Source organism: Salvia hispanica, chromosome 2 (genome assembly GCF_023119035.1).
Source record: "Salvia hispanica cultivar TCC Black 2014 chromosome 2, UniMelb_Shisp_WGS_1.0, whole genome shotgun sequence".
NCBI classification, from domain to species: Eukaryota; Viridiplantae; Streptophyta; class Magnoliopsida; order Lamiales; family Lamiaceae; genus Salvia; species Salvia hispanica.
This window is the reverse complement of record NC_062966.1, coordinates 22,631,654-22,645,542: the sequence shown is the minus strand read 5'-3', so window position 1 is coordinate 22,645,542 and position 13,889 is coordinate 22,631,654. Positions and strand designations below refer to the sequence as shown.

At 33.6% G+C, this 13,889-nt stretch overlaps 2 long non-coding RNA genes across 3 annotated transcripts; one reads left to right on the top strand and one right to left on the bottom strand.

Annotated features, from left to right (window-relative positions):
• Positions 1-8,633: 8,633 nt before the first annotated feature.
• On the bottom strand, positions 8,634-10,144 carry LOC125207724. The gene is made up of 2 exons (XR_007174012.1): positions 9,008-10,144; positions 8,634-8,912 (listed from the first exon to the last, which is right to left on the bottom strand). It is a non-coding gene; the product is annotated as an uncharacterized LOC125207724 (long non-coding RNA).
• LOC125207726 lies at positions 9,214-11,973 on the top strand. Of its 2 annotated transcripts, XR_007174014.1 has the most exons (3): positions 9,214-9,338; positions 10,779-10,844; positions 11,778-11,973. It is a non-coding gene; the product is annotated as an uncharacterized LOC125207726 (long non-coding RNA). The 2 variants fall into 2 exon arrangements; XR_007174013.1 differs by lacking the exon at positions 10,779-10,844 and having other exon boundaries at positions 9,254-9,338.
• Positions 11,974-13,889: the final 1,916 nt, after the last annotated feature.

Genomic DNA, 13,889 nt, shown 5'->3' with positions numbered 1-13,889 from the left:
GCACAATTTTCAACTACATGTTTGTTTTTGCAAAATGACAATTGCTCTTGGTAAATTAAATCGCTCTGAATTTATTCCATCCACATATAGGAAGAATATTCTTCAGTTGTACAAAGAACAATGATTGAGATTTTCTTGCATTTTTAAAAAAATATATGTCCTATTTTACTACTCCTAAAGGCTAAAAGATTTCATGAGTTCTAGTACATTTCTTGAAGCTTTGGAAATTGTAGAGGAAAAGTGCTTAATTTGTTTAGGGTCGATGCAACAATGTTTGTAAACAACTTAGGCATAAAATAAGTTACATGAACCATTGCTTTTTTCAACTGAAAATTCAATTGCACTTTAATATTACTCAAACTGAAAAACCCTGTAAATCATAAATAACCAAATATTGTGATTAATTTGAATATTTATTGCACAAAGAGGAATTCACTGGACTTACTATATATGTATATATACATAAACTCACTAACGTATTTATAGATTTTATAAATTTTAATAGTTTTCCAAAATAAGTATTTACAGACTAGCAAATATCAACTACTACTACATTTTATGAATGGTCGCATATTCTTGCAAACACACTACCTAATTGTCATTCAATTATAAGTAATTCATTTTTATCTACAATTATTACATTATAAAAAATATTGCATACGTGGAAGCTCATGTGACACTACCACAGCACCACGTTATTGAATCATTGACAGCTACAAATAACCATTTCCAAATACATCAAATAAAAATACTTTCGCACATATTTTTACTTGCTCCAAGCTAGTGAGGGGAAACTTTTAAAATTAAAAAAATATATATATCATTATATATCAATATTTGTAATTTTTATATTTGTATTATAGCATAAATATCATTTATTTACTGTCGAAATTGAGTATGTTGTGTCTCTATGCATAAACAGAAAACTGAAAAATCAATTTTAATAATCACAAAAAAATAAATAAATTATATTATCCAAGTGAGAATCAATGTACTATCAAATGTCAGTTTCACTTACACACCTCATTGTTATTCAACTCAACAAAATATACTCACATACCTCCAACTATTTAAAAAACAAGAATTCAATTATCAAACGATGTCAACTTTAATTTTACAAAATCCATTAGCTAGCTAATGTTAACTTTTTTATCAAATTTTCAACAAACAAAAGGGTTTTTAATATCCTCCAATATCTATTGAACTCTATATAAAGAGGGACATGTGGCAGTTCATGTACTCTCTTAAAAATGGTTAACTACATTTTTAAATTGATTTATTTCTACATTTTTTAAATTATTTATTGACAAGAAAAGTGTAATGATTAGGGTTTGATTTGAGGTTGTGTACTGTCTCTTGAAAATTGTGGGCTACTTGCTTTCATCATATGAGGTGAGAAATAATCTTCTCTTTTGCTTTATTGAAGTACTCATACTTTATCTGGTAAAATCTATAATTATGAGGCTGTTTTGTTAATTGTGCTCTTTGACTACATTATAGTACTTGGATGTTTCTTTTCTGTTGATAACCTTGTCTCTTTTGCATGTCTTGAGTCTTGACCATCATTTTGTTCCAAAATCATATAGTATAAATTATAATTAATTTGAGGTAGTGAACTAATTTACATCCATAACTTTCTACACATTTTCATTAAATTAATTTGAAAATGTTAGTTTTAGTTAGCTACGAATAAAGCACATGAAAAATGTTTAAACTCACACTATTTGAAAGTAACACACACGAATATAGTTTGAATTCAAGCTCCATAAATAATTTTTTAAATATATTTAAAGCCCAATCATGCATTAAGTAGACATGCATAGGATTTACAAATTAAATGTCTGGCCATTTGAAATTAAACCTTCAAATTAATTAAACATTATATCCCTAATTAACTGGCATGTCTCAAATAATTCAAACACTAACTGCTGAATTTTTATATCTAAAGCTCTTTTCTCCATAATCATGAGAGTGATTAGGGATTGGTCTATCGCTAATGCAATCGTCATCCTGTTGCAAATTCAAGATTAGGAATTAATTAATCACAATTAAAAAAAAACACTAAAGCAAGAGATTCGAATAATAACAATAAAAAAGACTGTACCTTTAGATTAAAAATTTAAAATACTCTATCTTAGATATCTAAGCGGATCTACTGAGTATTTAACAAATGGATTAATTAACACTAATCGAGGTAATTAGTAATTTAATACTCCGTACTAGTTAATACATAATACTCTCTCCCATTTAATAGATTTTAAAAACTTTGAATTTTGAAACACGGAATTTTGTTTTTTGAATGTAACGGCTGCTTTTTAATTTATTAGTCAAATGGGACATTAATGGTTGAGTCTTGATAATAAACTGAATTTTGGGCAAAAAATTTAATGTGAAGTCCCCACATTGACCTTCTTGGAAGGTGGCAAATCAATTTGAGAAAGTGGACATTTTTGGAATTGTGAATTAATTAAGATTTAAGAGCCCTAGAAGCTCATAAGAGGCTGGGGTGACACCTAGGAGATAGGTTATTTTATTTTATTTTAAAAAAAGTTAGTATTATATTTATGGGTTGTCATGTGGTGTGCACTAATATGTGTTTAATGTCAAGATAAAATTATGCTATTAATGTGGATTTGGTTAATGGCCCCAAGTTATTTTGGGCTATATACTATTGTTTTGCAGATTTGCATTTTATGAAATATGCTAGGTATATCACATAGACCACTTTTGTATGAATGATTAATTGTTTTAAGTATATTTATCCTCATTTATCACAACACTAGTATCCAATATTGTAATTTAACCAAAAAATAATTATTTTTTTCAAAAATTGGCTACTAACGCAGCTTGAAACTTCGGTAATTTTTTTTAGGGATATTCACATCTAATATCACGAAACTTTCAAAAAGTTGGGTTTTTCCCACAAATGAAAAAATTCCCACAAATAATATTATGATATAGATTTGTTTTCGCAATTTCTCGACAACAATTTTGAGAGCTTTAAGTTTTTCAATCTCTGAAGCTAGTTTTTCTTGAAGCACACCCTGCAAAATTGTTATTCAATTTATTAAAATAACATGAATTTTTTCATTCGTGGAAAAAAACAAACCGGTGGTAAAGTTCGTGATATTATCTGCCAATTTTAAAGTTCGTGGGAAAAATCCAACTTTTTGAAAGTTTCGTGATACTAGACGCCAATATCCCTTTCTTTTTTCACTTGTGAGTTTTATTTTTTCATGTTTTTTTTGTGGTTATAATATTCTTCTTTGGTTGCTTTGAGGAGACTGCGTTGTTTATTGATATTGGTTGGATATATCGTATGTCGCAAAATAGATACCGGTAGTTAAAGGAGATGTGCGGACTTAACATTGCTGCGTGTTGCTTTCATAGGTACATTTGTTATTATGTTGGTTTTGTTATGGTTTAGATTGTTATTGGTCATGGTCGATTTGTTAATCACCAACTTCAAATATTTTTTCATCTATAAATGTTATAGATAAACTCATTATGTCATTTAAACCATTATTTTTAAACTTATTTGTTTACAAGTAAAAATTGTTAAACTTATTTTTAAACCATTATATCTCGTGGTCATGAAAGCAAAGTAACATTGTTACAGCGGCAGCTCGTTGGAGCATTGTTTCAACATGATCACATATATATAAGGTATAATCCACTCCCTCTGTATTCCTGGGATCGTCAATTAAAGACTTTCAAAATATAACTTTAAACATTGTTTCTTCTGTTTTAGGAAAAAATCATGTTTCTTGAATTGGTCAATTACTAGCATCTCCGGCCCGAGTTTGTTCTTGAATTGGTAACAAACAATTTGGTTGATTAGAGGCTGAGCTTCGCCCCTTGAATGCAAACGAGCTGTTCCGGCCAACACTATATATGGCTGTTTTAGCAGTTGTTGAATCAATATCATGATTTCTATACATAAGATTTAGGGTAGGTTAACGTATGATAATCTTTGGTTATGTATTCAACCTTTTTCCAATAAATAAAACATAGTACTAAAACATAAGGTTTTGAGTAATTAATATATAATTTGATCACCAATTTGTATCCATAAAATACAATTATTAAATGAGCGTTTGCAATAAATTATAGGAGTATTAGCCCATACAATTTTCATACATACTTAAAGTGGCACTACGAGCCTGATCTGGGTATGGGCAAGGGTAATTGTTTATTAGGTCATTAGCAATTCCAAAGTAGCAATCAGAACTAATCTTTTTGAAAGTGATGAGAGTACAACAACCACCCCATGGGAAACCGTAAGGATCGCTGCATATCCCTTTCAACAGCACAAATTTACAATCATCAGGCAAATTCATGTAGCACTCTTTCACATCCACTGTTGTCCAATCACTCATTACAACCAAACTATTTATCATAATCACCATCACCATGACTGAGTTTTGAGGACTCATGCTTCTAAGATAATATGTATAATAACCCTAGTTATAACATCTTGCTTTTATAGATGTCATATCCCTCACTTAGTTCATTTCATTACACGTAACCTTCCTATGTAATAGTAGTGTTTATTGTCACCAGTAATTAAATTGTGGAGTAATTAAGAAGCTGATTTAACCGAAAACTTTTAACCTTTCATTCATAACTGAAAATAGAAATTCAAATTCACATGCTATCAATTCATGGCATCTAATGATGAATATAATCCCTGCACTTTTTTCTCCAAAGTAGGTTGATAGTCGGTACTAGTGCACTTCCGTGGCAAGTCATTGAGCATGTCCATCTCCTGGAACTCGCTCCGGTCGAAATACCAATGTCCCACAGCTTGTGCTATCGTCTGAAAAATACAATTAATATTAAATTAGTAGTGTGTGTGACCAAACAATTTGTGTGATATATACTTTATATAATTCCACTTACTTTGTTAGCTAGTCCGTTTCTAGTCAACGATGAGCATGTTGAACCACGTCTGTATATCATATGGTCATGTCGGTACATAATAGCCTCTCCTTGAGGAGCTTGATGGAACCGGCAGCGGAAGCGGTGTTGGACTTGATTATCATAATTTTACAATTATTAATCACACCAATAAATCACATAATAATCAGATCTATTTAGCAGATTATTTAGACAAAATCTATTCGCGTAATTATCACATGTATCATGCTCATAACTTGAATTAATCATGCTTTAAGAATATTGAAACCTAAAACATGCTTTTCTACGGAGCAGAAAAATACCTAATTAATTCTCCAAAGAATAGAAGATGGCTAGCAGCTTCTCCACGTGACGCTTTGAATACTAGACCACAAATCTTCTCTTTGGTTCCCGAACTGTATTCCAATATCAGTGTAGGCTAATCTTACTAGAATACTAGGACTTAAATAAAGAAGACAGAAGAAATCCTTTTGGGAATAGGAGTGGAATTCGAAATCTCCTTCAAGCTAGGGGGCCGAAAATTTTCGAAAATTTTATGAAATAAAATTGTGTTGTTTCTGTCTCCTTTATTCTCCTATTTATATTAAGTTCCTTTTGGGCCCAGACATGGATCTATGGAAGGTTTTGGATATGGGCTCATCCAATTTACTTTTTACTAATTAAATTGAACCCACAATTTAATATAAGTTATAATTGGAATATTACAAGCAGCCACTACAGAAGTAATATTGAACTCTCCCCATCCAAATCCGAAATTACAAGTAATCCGGGTTTCCGTTTAACTTTCATTTCCCGCGCTTAAGATTAAAATATCAATTAATTAATTAATGTCTGCTATTGACTTAATTAATTAACTTCTTATTAATTCCAAGAGTGGACTTAACATGAAACGCTTATTTATTATTCATAGAGTAATCAAACTCCAACTAGCTAGGTTCCGAATAATAAAACCTTGTTTCGCGCTCCTCTTGAGGACATTATCAAACGAGACTCAGCTCGCGCACGATTCAATATAATAGCAATCCTAGCACCGCTAGATATTGATCACCACTACCCAATATATCGGGATAATTGGGTTACGAAAAACGCGCACCATTTGATAAGTCAAAGTAATGCATAATCAATACCGTATGCTCAATGCTAACCTACATTGATTAAGAAACAAATATTATCAAGACCTCGCCTTTCAGTAGATAGCCCAAGGACAAGTCTTGCTGTTAGATCCGTTCAGTGCTATACCACACCAATGTCATCTTATTTCAGTAAGGCTTAGAAACAGTGGCGGATCCAGGATTAAAAAATGGAGGGGGCGGAATAAAATAATAAAATATTAAATGTAATATTTCAATATGTTTTTTTAGCAAAATGAAAGTCTATTACAATTCAAGTAGCTCTAGCATCTGTTAACCGAGACAACTGATTTCTACGGGTATCCATATCTTGAAAACGTTTGAAGATTCTTTCATTAGAAACACTAGCAAAGATGGATCTTTCATTGTATACTACCAAACTGTCATTCAACCACTCATCTTCCATCCTATTCCACAAGTCAGTCTTGACAAATTTCATTGCTGAAAATACTCTTTCAACAGATGCAGTCGCTACGGGTAAGATCAATACCAACTCAATCAGACGATAAACCAACGAAAAAACTTTATCTTTCTTGGTTTCAACAATCTTCTGAGATAGGCTAGCCAAATCTTCAATAGCATTCAATCGTGCATCTCTTCTCACAATATCAACAAAAGTTTCAAGTTGTTTAAACAATTCAGTATGTTGAGTCCATGTGAAGTCCTATGGGTAAAGAGTAGCAAGATGAACAAGCTTATCAATATTAAAAGCATGACGAAATCTTTTTTGGATCGAGGCATGCCATACAACTTAGCAAGTCTGTGGATGTTATTTCAATTGAGCTTGGGACGATAATGGTTATTTTTTTCGGTCAACGGGGCGACATCGGAGGCAACGGAGGGGGCGGATATGGAAAATATACATCCGGGATAAGGGAAAATTAGTCGCATGGTGGGGGCGACCGCCCCCATCTGCCTCCACCTGGATCCGCCACTGCTTAGAAATATGCGGACTGACATTACAACCTTTCTCGATGGATAGTCAAATTCCATCTAGGTTGTGAAATTCATCTTTTTCTTTGTTTAGAACTTATCGTGTTACCTTAAAGTGGACGACGCCCACAACCGGTCTACTAAAACAAAGACTTAGACTTTGTTAAGTTAACTTATACATTTAAACATGCATTAACATCCATTAAATGTAAAACATAACAAAATTATGACAAAAATAATCTGTTTTATTCATTGGAAAATAAAATAAGACTTTTACAGTATTCAATCACTCGAAACGTGATTTCTAGTATACAAACTCTAACAGAGCTATCCGCATGTGTACTTTTCAGCATATTTATGAATGTGTGTACCTAAAATCTAAACAAAAATAATAAAAAAAATAGTATGAGAGATAGATTCATATTAAATCAAGTCAAATGTAGTGGAGAATTAATACTATATATTTCTTTCATAATTTTTATCTCATTCCAATTAGTTATCAATGACAAGAAAAAACACAGACTCCGAAATAGAAACATTACAATATATCATAATTGTCAAAAGGCACGGTCACTGATATGAAGAAAACTGGGTTCAACTTTTTTATTACATTAAGGGATAATAACTATATGGTCACATTATGGCTAACTATAATAGGATATTCATAACAAACAAAAACATAAATTAATAAGTCTATTTTATGTTCATGCGTCTTTACAAAATAACTCTTTACTAATAAAATTAATATTAAATTCTTCAATGGAGTTTGAGTAATGGGAATTGGTGTATGGGGGAATGGGTCCGAGGAATGGATTGGACTGGGGATTTGGCGGTATAATTTTTATCTTTTATTTAGCCTAATTTTAGAATTTATTTATTTTTACACACTTTTATAGTACCGTTTAAAATAAAAATAATGTTAATTATGGAACCTAAAATATCTCCTATCATATTTAGGATTTGTTTCCTAGAAGTATATTTCCTCATGATAGATTTATTCCATAGAAGATATTTCCTTATGGAATATGTTTCCTAGTTTGACTAGAATTAGGGCTCTCTATTTTGCTTATAAATAGAGGTGCTCCCTCATTGTAAAATCATCCTGAAATTATATAGTGAAATCCCTGGCTTGACATCGCCCCCGGACGTAGATACGCATTGTATCGAAGTGGGTAAACCATTTCTTGTGTTCATTCTCCTTTATATTCGTGATTGCCTGTGTTTATTGCCTAACAACTGGTATCTAGAGCCTAGGGTTTAAGAGGCAGAAATCACGATGGGGATCGATGGGAAGATTGCTGTAGAGAAGTTCGACGGATCTGATTTCGGATTTTGGAAGATGCAGATTGAGGATTACCTGTACGGTAAAGATTTGTGGAAACCTTTAAAAGCCAAATCCGAAAAGATGGAACCGAAGGAGTGGGAGCTGCTGGAAAGAAAAACGATGAGCGCGATTAGGCTATCGTTGTCCAAGGAGGTGGCTTATCACACGACTGCAGCAAAGTCGACGAAGGAGATGATGAAGATCTTGGAGGATATGCATCAGAAACTATAACACCCCGAGTTTTCGTGTAAAGATTTTGGAGTATAAAAAAAATTGGACAAAGAGACGATTGGAAATAAAGTGCAAGGAAATTTATATTTCAAGGATAAAAGTAAGGGCTATGCTTTTATTAAATAAATGTGTGGAGGAATTTAAATAGAAATAGTACATGCTTACACTTCTACTTTAGGGGCTCCAATGTCTAATATTACATGAAAATGAGAGTACAACTATATCTATCTCTAGCTTAGAAATTTAAGAGATAGCCAAAAGAAGAATTGAACAAGACAATTGCTAGCAAAGATCTCGAAGGTTCCTTCTCTTTTCTCCCCCATGTTTCTCGAGAAAATGCTCCCCATAAGACTCCAAAGATTCCAGCCTTGTACCTGCAATGTTAACACCAAAAGGATTATTAGAAATAGGCTTCACAAAGACTCAAAGTTGGAGACTTCTCCAAAATAGCAAGTATGACCCAACTTACACCAAAATGGTATACAATTGGATAAACACAAGGAAGAGATAAGCTGGCAGCCCCAAAAATAGGAGTCTTTGCCCCCAAGACTTGCTCAATTAAGTAAAGAAGCATGATGCCAAGAAAGAGATGGAGCTGGCAGCCAAATATGGGAGTCTTTGTCCCCAAGTTTCCAACACAAGAGGACTATATAAGCAGCCTTCCTCTCCCCTCTCCTTTAGACACCACAAATTCACTCAAAATCAAGGAGTGCAGAAGGAAATGAGAGGAGCAAGAAGGCGAGGAGAGGCAGCGGCAAAGCGGAGGAACAGCCGCATAAACCGAGGATGAACCGAGTGAGGTAAATACCTCAACACCCCAACACCATCCTCTGCATCATGATAGAATCCCATGATTAGGCAGGAACTTAGAAAATTTAGAAGCCTCAACAGTAGCAAAGAATAGAATTTCCATGTTAAGCTCAAGAACTTAGAGCTTTAGAGATCTTTCATCATAAGATAAAATAAGAATCGATCATAAGCTGCCTTAGCTAATTCAATGCCTAAAGATGCACCAAGGTTTCACCAACAATCAATTTCAAGAGACTTTAATACCACAAAGCTACTGCCCAAAGAGGAACTCAAGATACTAACTAGATAATGGAAGTTAAAGAACTTAGCTTTAGGCTGATCGAGAAGCTGTCCGACCATGGTCGAGCGACGACGGAGATCCCGTTAGAGGGAGCTGGGGAGAGCGCACGCAGCAGCACTGCTTGCCGGAGGGAAAGCTCGGCGGAAAGCTCGACGCAGAGAGCTGATGCAGGGCGCTGGCAGCAGCGACGGAAATTCGGCGAGCGGCGGACGGCGGACGGCGAGAAACGTCGGCGGCGGTGCCGTGAGCTCTCCGAGCGAGAGTGAGAGGAACCGGCGGAAGGGAAAGGCGACGCCTTCTTCCCCATCGGTGAAATCGCTGGAGAAAGCGAGAGGTGGAGAGAGGTTCCGTCTCTGTCAGAAGAAGAGGGAGTTCGATAGAGATAAAGCTCGACGGAGAAAGGGACCGGTGTCCGGCGACGGTACTGTGATCGCCGGAGACGAGCGGCGACGGAGAGGGAAGACGACGCTGTTCCTTCTTCTTTTAGGGATTTCAATTTGTGAAGAATGTGATTTGGGGAAGGAAAAGTGACGATGGGAAGGGGGTACTGCTGATTTTAAGTAATGGTTTGGGCCAAGTAATTTAATGAGAATTGGGCCAGTAAGCTAATTAAGGATTTGAGCCAAGAATTAACTTAGTTGCTGGGCCTTAGTGAATTAATGGACTAGACTTAAGAAATTGGTAAAAGAAAGGGATCCATTAACTCTAGTCAAGAAATGGGCTATGGATTTGGGTCGAGAATTATTCATGTCGGAGTGGAATTAATTTAAGTGAGTTGGAGCTCAATTAATTAATTCTCAAATAAATATCGAGTTGGAGCTTGATGAATTAATCCCCGGATAATTTATTCTATTTTCGAAGATGGGAGACATTTAACTGCGAGATGCGAAGGGCCAACCGGCGTCGCCCCGCGACGCCTCGGACGGCCGCTAAGGAAATAGAACGAAAGAGAGACGACGTTCTCAAGCCACGAAAATAATTAAGTTTAATAAAAAAGTGCTATTAATTAAATTTCCCGATTTAATTAATATGCAAGTTTCTAAAAATTTCCTAGAAGTGAACGAAGGATAAAAGAATTTATTAGGGGCATGCATTCCTATAAGTATGAGAACTTCTTGAGTCTTATTAGTATGTTGGTTGCTTTCAAAAGGCTATCTCTGCGAGTAAAGGCGGAGTGAGGAAAGAAAATCAATTTAAGGAGTTTGAAGCGAACGAGGTGGGCTTTCGAACTAAAGTGTTTTTACGTGGGCTTTCGAATTAAAGTGTTTTTACGTGGCCTTTTGAACTAAAGTATTTTAGTGAGCTTTCAGTTTAAAGTATGTTTGCAGTTTTTATGAAAAGTATTTGGTGCACTTTCCATTTAAAATATGATATTAAGTGCGAGTTTGCTATTTAATGTGCACTCTTATGAAGAGTGCTATTTGCATAAAGTGAAAGTGATGTTATTTTATGTTATATGACAATGTGTGTTACTTAACGAGTGCTTATGAACTGTTAGCCTCGGTTGATATTTGAAAGTTATAAGTTCGGCTATGACCGATAGAAAAATGAGTGTTAGTCAAATATGTTTATGAGGAAAAAGAAGTTTTTGAAAGTTATGTCAAGCCATGTTTTGTTTTGAACTTTGCCTATCTGATTGTCTAACAAGGGCGATGTCCCTACTAGACCAGGAATTTGTGAATTAGTTTCACCAGGAGTTGTGAATTCGTTTCACCAGGAGTTTGTGAATTCATTTCACCAGGAGTTGTGAATTCGTTTCACCAGGAGTTTGTGAATTTATTTCACCAGGAGTTGTGAATTCGTTTCACTAGGAGTTTGTTAATTTATTTCACCAGGAGTTGTGAATTCATTTCACCAGGAGTTTGTGAATTCGTTTCACCAGGAGTTTGTGAATTTATTTCACCAGGAGTTGTGACTTCGTTTCACCAGGAGTTAGTTCAGATATGGCATAAGTTCCAGGAAAATAGAACAGCAGATCGCTTTTGATAATGACAAGGAAAATGATTTAGTGTTCTCGGATCTTTCACTTAAAATCCCGAGTTTACTTAGGAGTGACTTGACAAAATCAGTTTTTAGAAAAATATATTTCGGCACGTGTCCACTGAGTACACCAAGTACTCAGCCCTGCATATGTTTTACAAATTTACAGATTGAGCAGTGATGACGGCGGGCGGTGTTGAGCATAGACGATGAAGATCCTTCGATAGAATAGTACTTGGATGCGTCGTGTCTCCATACACGATGTCATCTGCTCTTGACTCTTCCGCTGCAATGTAAAAGTCGAGATTTCATTCTCTTGTACCATGCACTCTGATTTTTATATATTCCAAGTTATTTCAGTTCAAGTTCAGTTGTGCCACAGTTTTCCCCTTTCTTCCCCGCTTCTTTCATCCTCCCCTAGTCGCGATCAACCGGACTTTCTATCCTTAGAAAGTGCAGTCGTGACAGAGTGGTATCAGAGCAATTTTCTTTCTGCTCTGGACCCAAGAGTCTTCTTTCAGTCTTAGTCTAGAATAGTATCTCTGGACTAACAGGTTAAACGTCGAAAGCTCAACACCCCGACTCGTCATGCTCAACTAGGAAAGGAGGTACTTTTACCTTTTAAAAAAAAAAAAAAGGAGATCGAAGTGTCTTATGCAGTAAAGGAAGTAAACTCCCTTGTGGAACAATTTTACAGTTTTCAGCTTTTCAGGAGCGTATTCTCGTTGCGGGATAGTTTTCAGTTTTAAGGAAAGGTGTTACGTATGACAGTTTCAGTTTAAAACCAAGAAAAGTACTTTGTTGTGTTTTGCAAAAAGAGTGAGTTTTGAAGTGAGAAAATGGTTTGATTTTCAAAGTGAGAGTTAGAAAGTTTTTCTACAGTGATGTTTACTTTCAGTCAGAGAGTTTGAAAAGAACATGATATCTTTTATGTATCGAGTTTTCAAACTGTGAGGCCTTTAGAGTAGAGAACATTGACGTTTCTCATAGAACATAGAGTGCCTGGGTAAATAATTTCTTGTGTTCATTCTCCTTTATATTCGTGATTGCCTGTGTTTATTGCCCAAGAAATAATTCATAAATTAAGTTATAATATTTGTATAATATTATCGATTGTTATAATATATATACTTTCTCTGTCTCATGCTATTCACACTTTTTATTTTAAATTGTAAATTTATAATTAAATATTTTGCATAATTAAATTAGTATTTTAAATGTAATAGAAGAACACTTAATAATGAAACAATTAAATACTAGTATAATTCTTATTTAAAATTGAAATAATACAAATAGCTTGGGACAAACTGAAAAAGAAAAGTACGAGTAGAATGAGATCGGAGGTGGTATAATATACTAGTACAGTATCTTATGGATTGATATGATTAGTACTAGTATTTATTTATATACTAGGTGTTTACGTTTGTATATTAGTAATTAGAATGAAATTTATAGTATAATTGAATATTATATTATTATTAACTAGTTAAGTTTATCAAATGATTTTCAACTAAGGGTTCAATTCAGTATAATTGAACAAATTTAGTATAATTAAACAACTAAGAGTTCCTATTACTTTTTAGATGTAAAATAAAAATTAAAAAATTTTTAATTGATCATATATTCTATTAATGATTTAATTAATTTTAATTTGATTGAATTGTTAAGGATTTCAATGGATTTTTTTAATTATGAATTGCACAATAGTTTGTGTCTCAATTTTTTTTTGAACTATTGAAATTATTTAAAATTTCAACTGATCTCCAACCATCAATTTTATATATCGTTTAATAATAATAATATATTTTCTATATATACTTTTAATATTGGAACAATCTTTTCCCAAAAAGTTTGATTTAGTGTATAAAATAATTGTATAGTATAATGTTTACATTTATTTTGTATATAAGTCATTTAAATATTAATGTTAAATATAATATACTTTAAACTATTTCATTTGTAAGTGAATCTATATACATAATCAATAATTATAAAAATTTTATATCATAAAGATGTATATGTTAGAGTTTGTATACTAGAAATCACGTTTCGAGTGATTGAATACTGTAAAACTCTTATTTTATTTTCCAATAAATAAAACAGATTATTTTTGTCATAATGTTGTTATGTTTTACATTTAATGGATGTTAATACATGTTTAAGTGTATAAGTTAACTTAACAAAGTCTATGTCTTTGTTTTAGTAGACCGGTTGTGGGCGTCGTCCACTTTAAGGTAACACGGTCAGTTCTAAACAAAGAAAAAGATGAATTTCACAACCT